We start from the raw sequence: 23,235 nt of genomic DNA, 5'->3' as shown, positions 1-23,235 counted from the left end.
CTTTTTTCTTGTCTCCTTGATTCTCCTTTACTTAAAAGCAATTACTCTTTTTCTGATCCATTCATCTTAAAGGATCCACAATTCTAGAAATCCAGATTTGGTAGAATCTCTTCTTCTTCCTTATTAAGTTTACTGATTCTACTACAATATCTGTTTTAAAAAATCTGGGAAGATTTATTTTAGCGTTTGACCGAGGCCTCAGGCTAAGAGGAGCTCTGAAAAAATGAATAGTAGAGACAGATCCCAGCCATTTTCTCCTTCTCAACAAACATTTTTTCCATTAGTTCTCCCTTCTCTCTTCTAAATTATAATTTTCCCTCTTTTTTTTTCCTAAACACACACACACACACACACACACACACACACACACACACACACACACACAGGCTTTTATTTCTTCTATCTGAAAAAAAAGACTATGTGAGTTTACTTGGACTGCCAAAGCAAAATGTCACAGACTGGATGGCTTAAACAACAAAAATTTATTACTTACAGTTCTGGAGGCTAGAAGTCCTAGATCAAAGAGTTGACAGGTTCAGTTTCCCCTGAGGTCTGTCTCCTTGGCTTGTAGATGGCTGTCTTCTTACTGTGTTTTAGTCTTTCCTCTCTGTGTGTACATCTCTGTATGCCCTAATCTCCTCTTCTAATAAGGACACCAGTCAGATTGGATTAGGCCCACCCTAACAACCTCATTTTAACCTAATTTCCCCTTTAAAGGCCATATCTCTAAATACAGTCATATTCCTAGGTACTAGGTTGCCATATGTACCTCCTGTGAATTTTGACGGAAGACATTTCAGTCCATAATACAAAGCAACAAAAAAAAAAATCTAAAATTCACTTTTTACTCGACTTTTCTCTCCTACTGCCACATAATTTCCTGCTCCCCTTTACAAAAACAACTTCTCAAAAGAGTTGTATATGCTTGCTGTCTCTAGTATTTTCCCTCTCATTCTGTCATAATTTCACTCCATTCAGCTTTTTGCTTTCACAACTCCATGAAAACTACTCCGGTGGCCAAAGTCACTGATGACCTTGCTGACAAATCCAGTGGTCATTCTCAGTGCTCATTTTATTTGATATAGCAACAACATTTGACACAGTTGATTATCCTTCTTCCTCAATACCCCCTGCTCCCTTGGCTTCCAGAATAACATACTCAGTTGATCCTCCTTTTGCCTTCCTGGTTACACTCAGTCTCTTTTGCTGGTTCCTCCTTTTTTTTCCAGAGCTATTAATACTGTAACAATCTGGATTCTCTTTTCTATCCACATTCGTTCCCTTGGTGAACTTATCCAGTCTCATAATTTTAACTATTATGGATATACTAGACTCCATAATTTATCTCACTAGCTTTCTCTCTTAAATTCCAAGTGTCTATGTATTATTTCCATATGCTCATAATATGTGTAAAATTGAATTTCTAATCACCCTCCCCAAACCTGCCCCATTTGTAATCTTCTCTCCTCTCTTCTTTCATTCCATATCTTATTCACCATGAAATCCTGTTGGCTCTGGGATCAGAATTGATTTGGAATCAGATCACTTCTCACTATCTCTGTTACTACTAATTTGAGCCAAGACAGTATCTTCCCTCACTTGGATTACTACACTTGACTCCAAAATCTCTGTAATTTCATACTTAGCAACCAGAGTGATGCTTTTAAAATACAAGTCAGATCATGTTACTTTTTGACCTGGAATCCTCCAGTCACTTCACATACTACTCAATGAGAAAGTCTGTCTTTACAATGGCCAAAAGACCCTTCATGATCCCACTCTTTGATCTCATCTTCTAATATTATCCCCCTCATTTACTTCATTAGCCATATTGGTCTCATTTTCTTCTACAATACAGTAAGAGCATTCCACCTTAAGGCCTTTGGACTAGCATTTTCATCTGAGGCATTTGTTTCTCAAATACCCACATGGATAGCTAGTCCTCTCTCTCAAGCCTTTACTCAAATTACACCTTTTCAACCAGGCCTACTCTGATCTCCTTTTTAAAATTGTAAATTGCCTCAAACCCAGCTCCATTTATATGGTCCCTCTGACTGTTCTATTTTATCTATTAAATAGAACTTATTACCTTCTAATATAAGATACAAGGTGCTTAAGTGTATAATACAGGCATACAATGTGTAATGATTACGTCAGGGTAAATGGGATGTCTATCACCTTAAGCACTTATCATCTCTTCATGTTACAGTCCAATTATACTCAATTATACTCTTTTAGTTATTTTAAAATGTACAATGATTATTGTTGACTGTGGTCACCCTTTTGTGCTAGCAAATACTAGATCTTATTCATTCTATCTAACTATATTTTTGTAGCCACTAACCTTCTCTATTCCACTGACCCCCTGTATTAGTCTTTTCTCATGCTGTCAAGGCTTGGGGCTTGTACCTCTGAGAATATGGCCTGAGCTGTACCTTGGCCATTTTAGGCATGGCTGGAGTGCCCAGGATGAAGGACACCATGTCCTCAGGCTGCAAATAGCAGGGGGGCCCTGGAGCCAGCCCAGGAAATCATTTTTCCTCCTAGGCCTCCAGGCCTGTGATGGGAGGGGCTGCTGCAAAAGTCTCTGAAATGCCCTGAAGGCGTTTTTCCCATTGTCTTGGCATTAGCATTTGGCTTTTCATTACTTATGTAAATTTCTGCTGCTGGCTTCAATTTCTTCCCAGAAAAATGGGTTTTTCTTTTCAACTGCATTGTCAGGCTGCAGATTTTTCAAACTTTTATGCTCTGCTTCCTCTTGAATGCTTTGCCACTTAGAAATTTCTTCCATCAGGTACCCTAAATCATCTCTCTCAAGTTCAATGTTCCACAGATCTCTAGGGCAGGGGCAAAATCTTGGCAGACTCTTTGCATAACAAGTGTGACCTTTACTCCAGTTCCCAAGAAGTCCCTCATCTCCATCTGAGACCACCTCAGCCTGGACTTCCTTGTCCATATTATTATCAGCATTTTGGTCAAAGCCATTCAAAAAGTCCCTAGGAATGTCCAGACTTTTCCACATCTTCCTGTCTTCTGAGCCCTCCAAGTCTCTAGGAAGTTTTAAACTTCCCCACATTTTGCTGTCTTCTTTGAAGCCCTACAGATTGTTTCAACCTCTGCTCATTAGCCAGTTCCAAAGCTGCTTCCACATTTTTGGGTATCCTTAGAGCAGCACCCCATTACCTGGTATCAATTTAATGTATTAGTCCATTGTCATGCTGCTATGAAGAAATACCTGACACTGGATAATTTAATGAGGAAGGTGGTTTAATTGACCCACAGTTCCACAGGGCTGGGGAGGCCTCAGGAAACTTACAATCATGGCAGAAGGGGAAGTAAACACCTCCTTCTTCACATTGTGGCAGCAAGGAAAAGTGCCAAGCAAAAGAGGAAAAGCCCCTTGTAAAACCATCAGATCTCGTGAGAACTCACTCACTACCACAAGAAAAGCATGGAGGTAACTGGCCCCATGATTCAATTACCTCTCAGTGGGTCCCTCCCACCACATATGGGGATTATGGGAACCACAATTCAAGATGAGATTTTGGTGAGGACACAGCCAAACCATATCACCCCCTAACTACCCTTCCCAGTGTCTGGTAACCATCCTTCTACTCTCTATCTCCATCAGTTCAATTGTTTTAATTTTTAGATCCCACAAATCAGTGAGAACATGCACATTTTGTCTTTCTGTACCTGGCTTTTTTCGCTTAACAAAATATCCTCCAGTTCCATCCATATTGTTGTAAATGACAGGATCTCATTCTTTTGGATGGCTGAAATGTATTCCTTTGTGTATGTATATATACCACATTTTCTTTATCCATTCATCTGTTGGTGGACATTTAAATGGCTTCCAAATCTTGGCTATTGTGAATAGTGTTGCAATAAATATGTGACTGCAGATATCTCTTTGACTTATTGATTTCATTTCTTTTGGATAAATAGTAGTGAAATTGCTGGGTCACATGATAGTTCTATTTTTAGTTTGTTAAGGAACCTCTGTACTGTTCTCCATACTGGCTCTATTAAGTTACATTCCCACTATTGGTGTATGAGGGTTCCCCTTTCTTCAGATACTCACCAGTATTTGTTATTGCTTGTCTTTTGGATAAAAGCCATTTTAACTTGAGTGAAATAATATCTCATTGTAGTTTTGATTTGCATTTCTCTGATGATCAGTGATGTTGAGCACCTTTTTATATACCTGTTTGCCATTTGTGTGTTTGCTTTTGAAAAAGTCTATTCAGAACTTTTGCTCATTTTTTTTATCGCATTATTACATTTTTTCCTATTGAGTTGTTTGAGGTCCTTATATATTCTGGTTATTAATTCCTTGTCAGATGAGTAGTTTATAAATATTATCTCCCATTCTGTAGGTTGTCTCTTCACTTTGTTGATTATACCCTTGCTATGCAGAAACTTTTTAACTTGATGTGACCCTATTTGCCCATTTTTGCTTTTATTGCCTGTGCTTTGGAGATATTACTCAAGAAAATTTTTCCCCAGACCAATGTCCTGAAGAGCTTCCCCAGTGTTTCCTTGTAGTAGTACTCCTCTATTTAAGCAGAGAGAAGGTGCTCCTCCTGGAGCTGCAAGCTGTGCTGCCTGGGGTTGGGAAGGGGTGATGCAAGAAAACTCTTAGCCATCTTGGCTGGTGTCTCAGTAGGACTGCATGCATCCTAAGTCCACTGGTTCTAAGCCCAGCACAGCACAAGGACTTACCCAGGAATTGCAGTACTTGTGGCCCAGGCAGCCTTTTAAGTCTGTTCAAAACCCCAGCACACTTTAGCCCTCAGTGGTGGGGCTTGCCAGAAATCAGGTTCCCACTGCTGGGATGGGTGATTCCCCTCTGGCTAAGGCTGGTCTAAATGCTCTCTTCACGAGTGCTGGCTGAATTCTGCCCACTGTTGCTTTCTGTGACAGGACAGCACTGAGTTCCAATGCAAAGTACAGCAATAACTGCTCTCTCCCTCCTGCAAGCACACAGATTCTCAATCTGTGCCACAGGTCTGCTGCAGGAGAATGGGGGAGGGGTGGTGTCAGCAATTCAAGACTCTTGCCTACTCTCTTCAGTGTCTCCTTGCTTGCTATGATGTTAAAATCAGGTGCCATGATCACTAGCCTGATTTTTGGTTCTTATGAAGGTGCTTTCTTGTGTGGACAGCTATTCAATTTTGTGCTCCCATGGGAAGGATGATTGCTGAAGGCTTCTATTTGGCCATCTTGTTTCACCTCCCTCCTTCCTAATTCTGTCATGAGACCCTATGTATGACTTAAGCATGCAAGCTTCTTGCTCCTATGCTGTTTGTTCATACCTGACACTAAACTCCTTCAGATTTCATTCCTCACCTCAGTACCAATTCAAACCAGCCTCCCTTCTAATCTTTCATGGTTCATTCCTACATTGACTAAACAAGACAGCAGTATTTGTCATGTTTAATATTATTGCTGTGGTCTGGATATTCATGTCCCCTCAAAATTTCTATGTTGTAATCTTAACCCCCAAGGTGATGGTAGTAGGAGGTTGGCCTAACTGGGGGATGATTAGGCTCTGCCCTCATGAACGAGATTAGTGCCCTCATAAAAGAGGTTCTAGAGAGCTGCCTTGTCCCTTCCATCATGTGAAGACACAGTGAGAAGGCACTATCTGTGAGCCAGAAGGCAGGCCTTACTAGACACCAAATCTGACAGCACCTTGATCTTGAACATCTCAGCCTTCAGATCTGCGAAAAATACATTTATGTTGTTTGTAAGTCACTCAGTTTATGGTATTTTGTTACAGCAGCCTGAGTAGACCATGGCAAATATCAGAACATTATAGCAGTCACCTCCTTCTTGAAGATGTTTTAAGTTTTGTACTGGTATTTATAATGACATCTAAATTTATCTCCCACTTCCAATCTTTTTTCACCTTACTTTTATTGTGTCTAGATTAAGCTTCAAAAATACAGCTATGATCCTATCATACCTTGAGTAGCTCCCAAAAATGGCTGAATAAAGCCCAAATACTTTGGCTTCGTATTCCAGGCTGCTGCCTATAACCTAGACACAGTCTCCTCTTCAGCGTCATTTCTCACTATGTCCTCATGCATACCTTAAACTTTAGATGAAATGGAGTACTTGATGCTTATTAAACATAGCTAGTAAGTTTCCTACCTCTATGCTTTTCTCACAGTGTTAATTCCAAATGTAGTGTTCTTCATTCTTTATCTATCTCTTGAATTTCTTCTATCTCAGACTGAGCTTATATAACATCCCTTCTATGAAATTACCCTGAAGCATCCTTTAATGAAGACACATTTTCTTTCTTTAAATTACAACAGCACTCTATCTGAACTTCTCTTCCAGCTATAATTACTTCTGCCTTCTGATATATTTGTATACATACTTGTCTTTTTTTCCCTTCCCGCACCCACCCACCCCACCACCCCAACCCGCAGACTATAAGCTTTCTTTCACTAGGCTGAATTTTATTCATCTTGATGTGCTTCACAGCTCCTAGCTTCATGCCTGGGACCTCAGAGACACTCAGTGATATTCACTTAAAGTCTGTTTAATAGATGTCAAGTCAGTTTCTAATTTTCTCTATTGGGCTGTGTAATTCTGTACTAAGTCCTCTCCTCTTACAATATTCTACTCTTCTGTCATCTACTTCCTCTTCTTCTCTGGTCCTTTTTAGTTCTGACTTTATAATAGATCTTGTGCTTTAAGTTACTAATAAAAAAAAGAGTATAAGTGAATTAGGAAATGTCTCAAATCACTATTTCTTCATGTGTGCACTTACCAAATTGGTCCATGTATTTTTAATGCAGAAGTGCAGCTTCTATTTATAGCACTTATCTTTTCATTGTGTGTTATACAGTTTTAAAGTGTTTTTATATTTATTTTCTCACATAATTGTCAAGGTCTAACTGGAAATTCTTGAGGCATATTAGAGACCAAAAGTACTAAGAACCAAACATCTTGGTTGATCCAGAATGGTTCTATTTTAAAACATCCTCTCCTGGGCTGGGCGCAGTGGCTCACGCCTGTAATCCCAGCACTTTGGGAGGCCGAGGCAGGTGGATCACCTGAGGTCAGGAGTTCAAGACCAGCCTGACAAACACGGAGAAACCTCATCTCTACTAAAAATACAAAATTAACCAGGCTTGGTGGCGCATGCCTATAATCCCAGCTACTCGGGAGGGTGAGGCAGGAGAATGAGGCAGGAGAATTGCTTGAACCCGGGAGGCGGAGTTTGCAGTGAGCCAAGATCATGCCTGGGCAACAAGAGATAAACTCTGTCTCAAAAAAAAAAAAAAAAAAAAAAATCCTCTACTGGTGCAAGACTGTGTGTCTCAGTTTTGACTTCAGATATTGTGTTTGGTATGATAAGCAATCCCTGTGCTTTCTTTCTTGTTCATTAGTACTTGGGGTCCTGAGTGAAGCAAGGAAAGGTGTTGATATTTCAAAATAAAACAGTAACTGGCTTTGCTGGTATATATTCATTTTGGTAGCCTTGTCTTTCCATCTAAAGAAAAATAACTGAGAATTGACTAACCAACCAGCACTTACTGAGCATCTACTCTGTACCTAGCCATGTGCTAACTTAGAAAGACCTTAAGGGATAAAACTAAATCTCATTTGTCCTTGTAATCACTCTCTCCCCTCCAATGGGCCAAGTTTAATCTACTCATTAAAACATGTATCGACCCTGTGCTATGAACCAGGCACAGTGTTTAGGCACTGGTATGGGAAGATAAATATGTCTGGTATCTGCTTTCAAGGAACCTATAATAAAGGAGGAGAAACAGTCAATGAAGCAAAATGATTACAATATAGCATGGCAGGTTCTGCATGAAATATTTCTTAAGGATGTGATAGAAGCACTTAAAATGGCCAGCTCAAGTATCACTCCTGTTTAGAAGCTTTTTCTAGGTCTTAAAAAGGTTTAATAGAGACTCAATTTATGTTCGTTTAACAAAAGAATGATTATGAAAATTTAATCACAATAAAAGGCCAAAAGTAATAAAATGGCCAGTGAATAGTAGAGGCAGTGAGTGTAGGATTTTGCAGGGAGATTATTTGGGATGGGTGGTTTATGGGGAGTAGCACTGAATTCCCCAAACCTAATCTAAATGATGGTCCCAAGTCTATTGAGAGTAAATTCTTGGTCTGATTGCCCTATACAGAATTATAGGTCAGCTTCTGATGAAGAATGTTCTAAAACATTCTTTAGAGTTAAAACCTTGATAACTGCCTGGATTGACTTTTGAGTATGTGATACTTTGATCCTCTGAACAGAAATTATATTAATATTCTATGCAGCTATGAAGCTTCCCTTGCTACTCTTTGTGGGAATTTGGGAAAGAAATCCTGAATGAGTGTGGAAGAAAGTCTGTAAAATGACCTACTTATGCTTATTAAAAGGTAGTGAAATCTCTCTAACCGAAAGATGAGTTCTTCACAGTTAAGAAAGAAAGAGTTGGATTCTATTCTGTGTCATCTATCATAATCTGCTAGCTGTGGTCCAGCAGTTGAATATTTATTACCAGCAATGATGGGAGAGGTGAGAAGAGCCTAGTTTGATTTTCCAGATCTAAGGTTGTGTTTTGAACCACCACTTCGACAAATGCTTTGACTTAAAAGCACTGAGCCAGCTTGATTTGGAACTGTCACCACCAAGAGGGAAAATGTCTGGAATACTGCAGTGTCATTTCTGGGCAGTCTGTCTTTTATGACTTGTCATGCACTACTAAAGGGAGACAAGTGAATACTGTGTACATTAAATCATTAGTGCTGTCATAGCAGGCAGAAGAAAGACCACCAGGCAGAACACAAGACCACCCAACACAAAAAACATGAGCTCCCATCAGCAGCATGGTTGAGACTATATGCCCTTGACATTTGCCTTTCAGAATGTTGAGCCACCAAGCATGCTGTTGGATAATTATTGCTTTGTGATGATATTAAGCAACTCTCACAATGTGGACCACCAGTTCTGGTTTGGGTTTCTTCTTTTTATTAGGACCATCTGAGAATGTCTGTGGTAGAGACTTTGGTGAATCTCATCCATCCTGTGGCCAAAGGAATGAAAGGAAGAGCAACTTAGTTTGTTAATATGGAAGAATTCAGCAACAAAAAACCCATGACACATGTCTGGAAGAGGCTTCATTGAGGGATTTTTTTATTTTCAAACAAAGCATTCTAAAATGTTTTACTACTGCTTATTAAAGTGCACTCTCTATGCAAATAGCCTTATACTAATTAGCCTTATACTAATTTCAGAGCTGTAGTGGTATATTTTTAATCCAACAAATGTTTCTTGTTGGTATTTCTATTTCACACAGACTGGGCTATCTCCTGGTTGAAAAACAAGCTAAAACAAAATAAAGCATTTTTTTCCTAAAATAAGCTAATATGACTTTAAACAATCATAAGGTGTTTTATTTTTAAAATATTTTTGTAAAGCAAAAATTAGTTCAATCTCTTTCCTTTATTTCCCTTTGCCTCAGACTTTTTTTTTCTTGCCTTAATTTCATTTTATTCGACTTCTACTTCTTATATTGAATGTGTTGGTCAAATTTTTAAACTTGAATTTACCAATACTGCTTCTCGTCTGACTCATAAATTTCCTGATGACAAATTTTTTGTTCAAGTTGTTGTTTTTTTTTTTTTTTTTTTTGCTTTGCCATTGCTGTTGATACTTGCTTCTCTTGTACTCTTGTTCTTTCAGTAAACATTTTATTGAAGTTATTTACAGATTTTCTCAGGCATGTGAAATCTATTAACCAATTACATATCTGTTTCACCTTTATGATTTCAATGCCTTTTAAATTCAACTTTTTTTTTGAGGAGTTTCTATTCTTTCTGAAATTCCAAAGAGAATGGATAATTAATCCTTAAATAAGTAACTCATTATCTTAGTTTTCTTAAAGAAACTTTAGATTGCAGATCTTTAGATTGACTTAGCATGTTATGTTGTCATTGCTTATAAAATCTACCTTTAGAGGAAGCAAACGAGAATTACTTTAAAAACATATATAGAGAGGTTAGATTTTATACCCAGTGCACAAATCTCTTGATTCAAAACATTTGACAAAAATATCGTATGTTGAAATTGAGTTATCTTCTGCTGAAGCCAGTTTTCGAGCAGTGTCAGTAGTAGAACGGGTTCTTTACTATTCCAGTCTGTTGCTCTAGTAAGCAACATGGGTGTGTACAGGTGAGATTTTCATCCTGTTAACATTCATTCAGAGGGCTATATCTTCTAAAGCTTTCTAACTCAACAAGAGCAGAGTACGTAAGCATCCTACACAGTGCGCAACTACAAATATTTGATGAATAAATGGCAGGAGCTAAATATAACTAGAAAAATCTGTAGAACAAAAAAGAGACAAAATCATAAAAGGGCTAGATCTGGAAAAAAGCATTCATGAAGATCATGGATTTTTAAGTTCAGACCCCTGACTCATCTCTACTTATGCATAATCTGTTTTGGAACCCATTGTATATGCCACTATTTCCAGTAACTGATCCAAAATTGAGTTCCATCCTGGAATGTTGTGGTTTCCAAATACTAAATTGTTTACCAGATATAGAACAATACAGATTTTTCATCAACTTACCCGGGCCTCTTCTGACCACCATTTCCTTAGTATCCTGAAAAGAAATTCTGAGTTTCTCCTACTGGTATATAGGCTCTCAGGCTTGTGCGAATTTGTCGTCTTTCTCACTCAGGAGATTTCTCTGCTTTCCCATGCCCTGCATCATTCTTTCATCCCTAGGGGCTGATCTGTCCGTTTCCTGTGGGGTAGATGTTTGGCCCAAACGTGTGTAATTATGACGTTTCCCTTGGGATCTGGGGTGGTGGGATGGGGATAGTTCTTGGTGCCTGGTGCACACAGTTTGTGTCTCAGGAGTAGAATCATAGAAAACAATTAACTGAGCATTTGTCAAAAATACTGGCACGTGCACATGTCTTTTAGCTCCCCAAAGATTTGCCTTCTGCTTTGCTAAGCTCAGGATACTGGCCAGCAAGATGGAAAGACTGCCAAGCAAATCCAGCTCATGTACCCAGAAGGCCACTCTGTTTGAGTATCTGGAAATCATTTTTTTGCTCACTTGGGAGGTTCTGGGGCCTCTTTATTTCCTCAGAAACAGATTTCAAGAGCACATTGCAGCCTAGTCTCCACAAGCGAACAAGCTGTGAGAGCTGGAAATCTGCAGCTCCTCCCCTGCTCTCTTTATTGCAGTACATTCTTTTCCCAGCAACATAGGTTTACGGCCTCCCAAGACCCTTCTCATGAAAGGCGCTAGAACGCAGTGTCAAGTTAAGATGAGTGATTAGGGAAATCTGTAGCTACTGAGAATGAGGTTCCCGGTTGAGTATCAGAAGCGACCACAGAAGGTGAAGGTTTGCCTCCTTTCCTTCTGTTGTCAGGAATAATGAAGAGAAGCAGAAGGCATTGGTTTGCTTCTCAAATTCCCAGCTCTGCTTCTCACTGTTGCCAATAATGATGCACGGGTAGGAGGCGGAGCTTCCTTCTCATATCTCTTTCCGTGCTTTGGTGGTGGACTGGCCACATCTAGAAGGGAAAGAGAAGTGAAATTCCCTGAATGCAGATCGGTGGCCAAGGTCCTACCAAGGTCAGTCCTTGAGCAGGAGAGCTCCTTTATCTGCAGGCCCTCACCAGAATGTCTGCAAGCCGATGACACCGATGTGAAAATAAACCCCATCTTTCACTCTGCACTTCTCTTCTTCTTATCTCAGATTAAAATGCCCCCTCTTTTTAAAAAAATCAAGCAAATACAATAAAGATGAAAAAAGTGACTGACAGAAAGATAGAAATTTAGAGGAAATAAATTTATACATGACTGTTCCTCCTCCCCACCCCTTCCATTCCTTAAATTGGAAACAATACTTCAGTAATGGTCTTTCTAATACATAAATGTAACCATATTTCTTTCTTGCTTTAAAATCTGCAACTGTTATTTAGAGTCAAGTTAATGGTCTTTAGTATAATACTTCCCCACAACCACCCCAAACTCAAGCCATGCTGAATTATTGCAGTTCCTTAAATCATCAGGTCCTTTAGAGTTTCCGCACCTGGACACAAGCCACTCCCCATACTTGAGATGCCTTATTTCCCTGGTCTTTCAAAACTGCTGATTTAAAATGCCATTCAGATGTCCCTCTCATTTGCAAATCTTCTCCAACTCTACCAAGAATAGCACTTGCTGTCTTTGCACCACGGAATTGTGTGTATGTCTTTTATAACATTATATTATACTGGTTTTGTTGCTGTTGTTCACTTGCATGTCTGTCCTTGTGGACTGATTTCTTTGGGGACAGGGATTTTGTGTTATTGTCGCATTAACCCCAAGGTTTCTGAATGACTGCAGTGTAGTAGATTTATTACACTGTTGCAGAATGAATGGACAAAACTGGAAAATGTAACTAAAGTTTATATATATTTCCCCATTTTCTAAATTCCCACACCTTAAGATGCTTTTTCCTCCTTTTTCACATTTTGTTGAAATAGTACAGTCTTTCATTTCTTCCCCTCATTCCCATTGTTATTTCTTGATTTTATCTTTTTTTGGAAAAGAAGGCATTTGGCACAGCATCCTTCTCTCTACTGTCACCATCATGGCTGCATTCTCCTATCGGAGACCCAGAGACCTCAGCTCTTGTCAAGCAGCCCTCTCTCATGGCCGCAGCGCTCACTGGGGTCTGTGCTCCCTCTCATTCATTGCCCTCGGGGCCCACGAGTAAAGACCACTTCCCACTATGAGCAATCCCTTGGTTATTCTCCCTCCCTCCAAATGTGTAAATAGTCCCTTCATTAAATGCTCTTTAACCTTTGAGTGAGCCATCCCTTTCCTGCCTCAACCCTGACTGATACTGTGGTCAACAAATAATAATTGACTTACTATTTATTAACTAATCTCTTAATTTATAAACAAGAATGGGGATTTCTTCCACTTAGTTACATCATATCTACAATGATATATGTAGGAGTCAGGAGGCAAAGTCTTGAAAATGTTTAGGGACCCCAGAGAAATATTCTCCATTGAAGTTGAGATTTGTATTTTCAGTCTTTCCTGTTATATATCTCTGTCCCACTCATGCAACAAACGTTTATTAATCACTGCTTTCTCTTCATTCTTATCTTTGATTTTTTATCTTTCCCTTTTTCTATGTGAGAATATTCTTAGATCATAAGTGAGAACTTCAACTACTGGCTATGTAATTGGGCAAGTCTCTGCACCTTGGTTTCCTTATCTATGAAATAGGGAGGATAATACCTCTCTTACAGAACCCACAGAGCTGCTGAGTAAATCAAATAAAACAATTGTATGTACAATCCGTAACCACATTTACTAGTTTTATTGTTTTTGCTGTTTTGATGTTTTTAATTATTGATGTATTTCCTCCATAGTGCTTCTTTTTTTTTAATAAAAGTTTTTTCTTTCTGCTGTTGTAGGTTTTCTTTCCTTTCCGTGATATTCCTTTCATGTTCCTCTTCCACAAGTGCCACCCTCTTGACTAGTCTTTTGAAAATACCCTGCAAGATCCATTAGTCTATACCTCAGCTCCTTTGGGACTGTCCTATTCCTTTTTCTCTCTTGCCTTAGTGGCTTTCTTAAAAGCATGTTTAAAAAAAAAATTCCCCCTGTGGTAAAAGGATAAAAATTCTAGAGAAATGTTAACTTGTACCTAGACTGAGATAGACATATAATTCTCCTTTGTTGAAATGGTCTGGCTTTGTGTCCCCATCCAAATCTCATCTTGAATTATAATCCCATAATCCCCATGTGTCAAGGACACCAGGACAAGACCTGGTGGGAGGCGATTGGATCATGGGGGCAGTTTCCCCATGCTGTTCTTGTGATAGTGAGTGAGTTCTCACAAGATCTGATAGTTCTATAAGTGTTTAACATTTTCTCCTACATACACTTTTTCTCTCTCCTGCCACCTTATAAAGAAGGTATCTGCTTCTCTTTCCGCCATGATTAAGTTTCCTGAGGCCTCCCAGCCAGGCAGAACTGTGAATCAATTAAACCTCCTCTGTTAATAAATTATCCAGACTTGGGTAGTATCTTTATAGCAGTGTGAGAATGGACTAATACATTTTTTGTGTGATTTTTGAGGATAAGGTTCATAGTGAATACCAGAAAGGTTTCTGGGGTTCAGTTGATCACAGCCTGAATAGCCTCTTCACATGCTACTGTTGTAATTAGTGGTCCAATAACACTACCAAGGTATTGTCCCATTCCTCTTTCTATGTATTCTCATTTCTTATCTTAATTGTATTTGCTTAGTGTTTATTGAGCAGCTATTTTGTGCCAGACTTTTGCTCAGTGCTGCATTTTTAAGAAAGGCATTGTCTTCGCTCCCAGCAAGTGTACAATCCAGTGGGGATAAAAATGAGCATGCTGGTAATTACAAGACATGTTAGGAGAAAACACGAATAAGTTTTGGGTTGTTTTGTTCCCTGATATATCCACAACATCAAGAGCAGTTTCTTGGACATAGCAGGTCTTTGCTAAATATTGTTGAATTTATGAATGGATCTCGAGATTCAAAATGTTGAATAGGAGTTCATCAGTTAAAAAGAGGCAGTTAAAATGAGGCATTGGGACAGGCAGAAGGGATGGCTCAGAGGCAAAAGAAAGCATGATAGTTATGGGAAAGTGCAGGTTTCTGTTTAGCACGAGCTTTGTGTGGGAATGAGATTTGATGAGAATTGAGCTCAATAAATCAATATATCCCTTGATAATGACTACCACCTACGGTGTGTCTCCCACATATCAAGTACTTTATATACATTATCTTAAACCTTAAAGCTATGAAAAAAGTATTATTCAGCCTCCTTTGCTCATTCAACTCAATTTCACCTAGATAAAAGTGATGGCAGTGTTCAAGAATAGCCATATACTTGATCCTGGCCATACATTTCTTTGATGACTGATAAGATGGTCAAACCCTGAAAGTTGAGTTCAACTGCCTCCAAGAAGAAGAATACAGATTTTAGAAATGTTCTTTCAGCTGATATCACACTCTTATTATGTGGGAATAAATTTAAGAAGACCCTAGTAAATAATCTGGAGCCTTCAACTGTGGTGCAATGAGTTTTATTAAACAGTTGGATGCCAGATTTTAGTACAATGTGGAATAAGTAAATCAGAGGAAGTAGAACTGGAGCATAACTCTACTCAGAACAAAGAACTCTGAGAAAACACTATGTTGTCTGGCTAACCCATCAAAAGGTGTGAGTTTTGGAGTGGACTAGAGCAGAACCGCAGAGATTATAACTATTTTAAATTCTAAGAACTTTCCAAATTAATGATTGGAAATTTATACTGAAGGCTATTGCTAAGTGGTCCTGAGAATCCTAGGCGTTTTGTGCTAGAGAAGATCTTATAGATATTTTACTGTAACTTCCTTGTTTTGTAGAGGTGGAAACTGAGGTGCAAGAAGTTCAAGGTCTCACAGCTGGCACTGAAGTCAGTGCTTTCTCCACTGCACCACATTGTCTCTGCAGAAGTTTTCAGTGTTGCTCTTCTATGAGATGGTCTCTTTAATTAAATCATAGGATACACAGAATTTGCATCACTATTGCTTAATATCTACTCTCCAGTCACTTTGTTGTTTATTTTTTAAAAGTTACTCTAAGCTCCTTAAGGATGTGGAAAAACTCCATGAAGGAAGATGTGAATTCAGCACTAAAATAACAACTTTTTTCAATCATGACTTTATTGCCATTTCTGTTATTTTTATTAAAGAATCCAAAATCAAAATGATTTGTCCATATATGTGCTTTATTTATTTTGCAGCATGTGGAAAGTATTCATAAAATATTAGTTTAAGAAACCAAATATGAGATAAATTGAGTTGCTGGCTTACCTTCAGGTCACATAGGAATCACAACAAGGATCCAGTTCTTAAGAATCTTAGTTGACACCAAAGATCATCATTACCCAGGGTCTTTCCTTGGATGGGACTTGGTGGACTGAAAAGGGAGATAATGAAGGCCTGAAAGAATACTTGGAGAATCCCCCCAAGAAGCGTTGCAATAGTACTTTTCTTATAAAGTGTGAGCCTTTATAAGAGAACTTCATGAAACGACTGTTATGGTGCTTTATTCATGGCTCTTTGCCATCATCATTGACAGTGAAGCTTTAATAGGAAAACAAGCAAACCAAAAACACCTGGGCTGATGAAAACAAATATGGAAGCATCTGGTACAGTATCTACCAGAGAGAAGATACTTATTACATCTTTATTGATGGAAAGAAGGAAGGAAAAAAGGGTAGGAGAGAAAGAAAAGATGGGAAGGACTTTAAAAAACAGATGATAGATACTAGAGGCTGAGAAGCGTGGGTGGGTGAAGCAGGGATGAAGAGAGGTAGGTTAACATGTACAAACATACAGTTAGATAAAAGGTACAACTTCTATTGTTCAACAGCAGAGTAGAGTGACTATTGTTACAACAATGTATTATGTATTTCAAAATAGCTAGAAGAGAGTAGCTTGAATTGTTCCCATAGAAATAATAAATAATCAAAGTAATAAATACCTCAACTATCCCGACTTGATCATTATACAACCTATGCATGTAACAAAATATCACATCCACCTCCCTTAAAATATAAAATATTATGTATAAGTAAAAAGTAAAAATACAAAATTTAAAGCAGCTTTTAACACGTGAAATAACCAGCTAGCATCATAATGACAGGATCAAATTCACAGATAACAATATTAACCTTAAATGTAAATGGGCTAAATGCCTCAATTAAAAGACACAGACTGGCAAATTGGATAAGGTGTCCAGACCCATCAGTGTGCTGTATTCAGGAGACCCATCTCACATGCAGACACATTTAGGCTCAAAATAAAGGGATGGAGGAATATTTACTAAGAAAATGGAAAGCAAAAAAAGCAGGGGTTGCAATCCTAGTCTCTGACAAAACAGACTTTAAACCAACAAAGATCAAAAGAGACAAAGAAGGCCATTACATAATGGTAAAGGGATCAATATAACAAGAAGAGCTAACTATCCTAAATATATATGCACCCAATACAGGAGTACCCAGATTCATAAAGCAAGTTCTTAGAGATGTACAAAGGGACTTAGACTCCGACACAATAATAGTGGGAGACTTTAACACACCACTGTCAATATTAGATAGATCAATGAGACAGAAAATTAACAAGGATATTCAGGACTTGAACTCAGCTCTGGACCAAGCAGACCTAATAGACATCTACAGAACTCTCCACCCAAAATCAACAGGATATACATTTTTCTCAGCACCACATCACACATATTCTAAAATTGCCCACATAATTGGCAGTAAAACACTCCTCAGTAATTGCAAAAGAAAAGAAATCATAACAAACAGTCTCTCAGACCACAGTGCAATCAAATTAGAACTCAGGATTAAGAAACTCACTCAAAACCGCACAACTACATGGAAACTGGACAACCTGCTCCTGAATGACTACTGGGTAAATAACGAAATTAAGGCAGAAAAAAATAAATTCTTTGAAACCAATGATAACAAAGCACAATCAACAACTGTATCACAATCTCTTGGACACAGTTAAAGCAGTGTTTGGAGGGAAATTTATAGCACTAAATGCCCACATCAGAAAGCTGGAAAGATCTAAAATCTACACCCTAACATCACAATTAAAAGAACTAGAGAAGCAAGAGCAAACAAATTCAAAAGCTAGAAGAAGTCAAGAAATAACTAAGATCAGAGCAGTACTGAAGGAAATAGAGACACAAAAAACCCTTCAAGAAATCAATGAATCCAGGAGCTGGTTTTTTGAAAAGATTAACAAAATAGATAGACTGCTATCCAGACTAATAAAGAAGAAAAGAGAGAAAAATGAAATGGACACTATAAAAAATGATAAAGGGGATATCATCACTGATCCCACAGAAATACAAACTACCATTAAAGAATACTATAAACACCTCTATGTGAATCAACTAGAAAATCTGGAAGAAATGGATACATTCCTGGACACATACACCCTCCCAAGACTAAACCAGGAATAAGTCGAATGCCTTAATAGACCAATAACAAGTTCTGAAATTGAGGCAGTAATTAATAGCTTACCAACCAAGAAAAGCCTAGGAACAGACAGATTCACAGCTGAATTCTATTAGAGGTACAAAGAGGAGCTTGTACCATTCCTTCTGAAACTATTCCAAGCAATAGAAAAAGAGGGACTCCTCCCTAACTCATTTTATGAGGCCAGCACCATCCTAATACCACAACCTGACAGACACACAACAAAAAAAGAAAATTTCAGGCCAATATCCCTGATGAATATCGATGCAAACATCTTTAATAAAATACTGACAAACCAAATTCAGCTGCACATCAAAAAGTTTATCCACCACGATCAAGTCAGCTTCATATCTGGGATGCAAGGCCGGTTCAACATATGCAAATTAATAAGTGTAATCCATCGCATAAACAGAACCAGAGACAAAAACCACATGATTATCTCAATAGATGCAGAAAAGGCCTTCAATAAAATTCAACACCCCTTCATGCTAAAATCTCTCAATAAACTAGGTATTGATGGAACATATCTCAAAATAATAAGAGATATTTATGACAAACGCACAGCCAATATCATACTGAATGGGCAAAAGCTGGAAGCATTCATTTTGAAAATGGCCCAAGACAAGGATGTCCTCTCTCATGACTCCTATTCAATATAGTATTGGAAATTCTGGCCAGGGCAATCAGGCAAGGGAAAGAAATAAAGGGTATTCAAATAGGAAGAGAGGAAGTCAAATTGTTTCTGTTTGCAGATGACATGATTGTATATTTGGAAAACCCCACCGTCTCAGCCTAAACTTTCCTTAAGCTGATAAGCAACTTTAGCAAAGTCTCAGGATACAAAATCAATGTGCAAAAATCACAGGCATCCTCACACACCAATAATAGACAGAGAGCCAGATCATGAGTGTACCCCCATTCACAACTGCTACAAAGAGAATAAAGTATCTAGGAATACAACTTACAAGAGATGTGAAAGACCTTTTCAAGGAGAATTACAAACCACTGCTCAAGGAAATAAGAGAGGATACAAACAAGTGGAAAAACATTCCATGCTCATGGATAGGAAGAATCAATATCGTGAAAATGGCCATACCTTCCAAAGTAATTTATAGATTCAATGCTATTCCCATCAAGCTACCATTGAGTTTCTTCACAGAATTAGAAAAAAACGACTTTAAACTTCATATGGAACCAAAAAATGGCCTTTATAGCCAAGACAATCCTTAGCAAGAAGAACAAAACTGGAGGCATCATGCTACCTGACTTCAAACTATACTACAAGCTACCGTAACGAAAACAGCATGGTACTGGTACCAAGACAGATCTATAGACCAATGGAACAGAATAGAGGCCTCAGAAATAATGCCAAATATCTACAACCATCTAATCTTTGACAAATCTGACAAAAACAAGCAACGGGGAAAGGATTTCCTATTTAATAAACGGTGTTGGGAAAACTGTCTAGGCATATGCAGAATACTGAAACTGGACGCCTTCCTTACACCTTATACAAAAATTAACTCAAGATGGATTAATGACTTAAATGTAAGACCTAAAGCCATAAAAACTCTAGAAGAAAACTTAGGCAACACCATTCAGGACATAGGCATGGGCCAAGACTTCATGACTAAAACACCAAAAGCAATGGCAACAGAGGCTAAAATTGACAAATTGGATCTCATTAAACTAAAGAGCTTCTGCAAAGCAAAAGAAACTGTCATCAGATTGAACAGGCAACCTACAGAATGGGAGAAAATTTTTGTAATCTATCCAACTGACAAAGGGCTAATATCCAGAATCTACAAGGAACTTAAACAAATTTACAAGAAAAAAAGAAACAACCCCATCAAAAATTGGGCAATAGATATGAACAGAAACTTACCAAAAGAACACATTTACGCTGCCAACAAACTATGAAAAAAAGCTGATCATCACTGGTCATTAGAGAAATCCAAATCCAAACCACAGTGAGATACTATCTCATGCTAGTTAGAATGGCGATCATTAAAAAGTCAGGAAACAACAGATGCTGGAGAAGATATGGAGAAATAGGAACACTTTTACACTGTTGGTCAGAGTGTAAATTCTTTCAACCATTGTGGAAGACAGTGTGGTGCTTCCTCAAAGATCTACAACCAGAAATACCATTTGACCCAGCAATCCCATTACTGGGTATATACCCAAAGGATTATAAATCATTCTACTATAAGGACACATGCACACATATGTTTATTGCCACACTGTTCACAATAGCAAAGACTTGGAACCAACCTAAATGCCCATCAATGGTAGACTGGATAAAGAAAATGTGGCACATATACACCATGGAATACTATGCAGCCATAAAAAAGGATGGGAGTATGTCCTTTGAAGGGACATGGATGAAGCTGGAAACCATCATTCTCAGCAAACTAACACAGGAACAGGAAAACAAACACCACATGTTCTCACTCATAAGTGGGAGTTGAACAATGAGAACACATGGACACAGGGAGGAGAACATCACACACCAGGGCCTGTCAGGGGGTAGGGGGCTGGGGGAGGGATAGCATTAGGAGAAATACCTAATGTAGATGACGGGTTGATGGGTGCGGCAAACCACCATGTCACGTGTATACCTATGTAACAAACCTGCACACTCTGCACATGTACCCCAGAACTTAAAGTATAAAACACACACACACACACACACACACACAGAAAAATATGGACCTAAATTCAAATTGCTTAGTGTTCCAAATATAATGTAAATGGAATATTTGGGCCTCTGCAAATCATTCTATTTGTAAAATTTGTGACCTACACTTGGAGTAACATTTTGAATTTGATTTCAAGGAGTATTTGAAAAACCTATTTATACTGGGCTTTCTTCTCATACATTTGTGTAATTGAAGTAACTTGGCCTTTTGGCCAAAATGTGTAAGATCTCTTTTACTTGTAGTTGCACAGATCCAAATGTCAGCTCTACCATTAAAAAAGTACATGGAGCTAGGAAAAGAGAATCTTCTTAAAAGAGTATTCTCAGTTTCCAAATCACATTTCTTATGAAAATTACTGAGCTTCATTATAATATAATATAATATAAAATATATAATATAATAAAGGTACTCTGTACTTGTAACTCATAACACAATCTCTGAGGAATTAGTGTTTTGTTAAGAAATTTTGTTAAATTACCAAGATGTTTTAATTTTTAATACTTAGATGCTGGACACAATAAATGATAGGAGTATCTTTCTGTGTTATATGGGGAAGAGCTAGAGATAAAGCAAGATATTTTCTCAGGGTCAGTTTCTAGAGCATACCTCTAATTCAAAATCCACAGCACCACCAGTTTCTTCCTCAGGAGGCCCTTTTCTTTTCTTTTCTTTTTTGAGATGCAATCTCGCTCTGTTGCCCAGGCTACATAAAAATGTAAACTTCTTTGGCCAAGTCCATCCAAGGCTCACCAAGGACTACCCTTTCTACCTTTGTGGACTTCTCTCTATGAAAAACCCCTTGTGTAAGCCCAGAATTTGGATACCACCCTTCTATCCTGAAAATAACGATAGCAGTTGACATTTATTGAGGACTTACCATGTGCCAAGCAGTGTTCTAAGTACTTCTCACATGTTAATTGCCAGGACAGCCTGTGACGTAGGTATTACCATTACTTTCATTTTACGGATAGGGAGCTTACGCAGAGAGGTTAGAATTTGCTTACGTTGTACAGAATGGTAACTTAAAGGGCCAGGATTAAAACCCAGGCCGTCTGTCTCCAGAGCCCTCACTCTTAATTTCTTTATAAACATCCTGCCCCTTTCAGCCTTGCCCTAAGTCTCCCAAATAAATGAAGTCTCATGTGGGCACCTTCTTTCCCAGTTAATGAAAATATTCATGTCCTCTCTTTAAAAGATCACATGTGTTGTAGTTACTAGCAATGAGTGAGTCTTTGGCCATCCTCAAAGAGAGCCACAGTGTCTGCTTGATAAAAGCCACAATTTTCCTGACCTGCTCTGGGGCTGGCCCCCTCAAAGAAAATGCAGGCAGACACTTGGCAACTGGGCTCTCCCAGACCCTCAAGCACAGAGCTGTGTTAGTGTTGGCAGTGGGGGACGGTTTGCTTCCTCCCCATTTCATGAACTGTCACATCAGCCTCTTTGATCCTCCCAGGGTCTCAAGTGTGCCAAGATCATTACTCCACGTTATTGCTCTGTTTCAGATACTTGCCAGAGAAAACGCCAAGGTCGGTAATGACCAAGGTAAGGAAATATCGCTCCCTGCACGGTATACCATTTATATATTGCATACTCAGAAAGGCTCCAGAGTGGAGGCATTGCTTATTTTTATTGTCCCAAAGCCATGAGGGGGAAAAAGGGGAATGAACAGAAATTGATACGTCTGGAACAAGAGCCAGGCATGATTTACTCACATTTTTACCTGACCTGAAATTGCTTATTTAGAAAAAAGAAACATTATAAAGTCTCAGGAAAATGTCATGAATCAGAGCCAGCATGATTTCACACTGGGGCTTCATAAACTGTGTGTGTGTGTATGTTTTTTTTTCTTCTTTAAAGCAAAGAAACTGTCCAGGAAAATCAAATGAGCCAAAGGTAGCCCTGCCACCATGACCATCACCATAGCAACCACGTAAGAGCATGATAGCACAGCAGGGGAGCCCCACCTCTCAGGACTGCAAACGGATGGAAACCTGCTGGTTCATTAGAGGCCATTCTTACTATGAAAAGACGATGGGCACTGACTTGGGAATGTAACAAAGAAGAGACAGCAGACTTTCGCTATTACGCTATTGCCTCATAAATGAACTAATCATACACTACATCACTGAAACACACAACTACAGGAAGTCAGAAGAGAGAGGGAGGAAAAAGTTGATTAAAGCCTTGCATTCTACTTTAATAGTTCCCTTACTTCATGTGCTCTTAGCACTTTGTAAGCAATATGAACACAGTTTTGAAGCAATTAGATAATAAATGCTATTATTATAGCTATCAGCTGGAAGAGACTTTAGAGACCATCAATTTTTTTTAATTAACTGAGTTCCAGGCTTTATTTGCTTTTCATCTGTTTTTTCATTAATGTCCTCTTTCTAGTCCAGGATTTTACCCAAGGTAGCACAGTGCATTTAGTTGTCATCTCTCCCCAGTCCCCTCT

The 23,235-nt window shown here is 38.5% G+C and overlaps 1 long non-coding RNA gene across 1 annotated transcript; it reads right to left on the bottom strand.

The window, feature by feature from the left end:
- Positions 1 to 8,680: 8,680 nt before the first annotated feature.
- Positions 8,681 to 21,728, bottom strand: LOC105740587. Its single transcript, XR_001116639.2, has 4 exons — positions 21,658 to 21,728; positions 15,896 to 16,001; positions 10,611 to 11,570; positions 8,681 to 9,059 (listed from the first exon to the last, which is right to left on the bottom strand). It is a non-coding gene; the product is annotated as an uncharacterized LOC105740587 (long non-coding RNA).
- Between the last annotated feature and the right edge of the window lie 1,507 nt (positions 21,729 to 23,235).

This window comes from Nomascus leucogenys, chromosome 12, assembly GCF_006542625.1.
Source record: "Nomascus leucogenys isolate Asia chromosome 12, Asia_NLE_v1, whole genome shotgun sequence".
Taxonomy (NCBI): domain Eukaryota; kingdom Metazoa; phylum Chordata; class Mammalia; order Primates; family Hylobatidae; genus Nomascus; species Nomascus leucogenys.
This window is presented reverse-complemented; position numbering and strand designations above follow the sequence as displayed.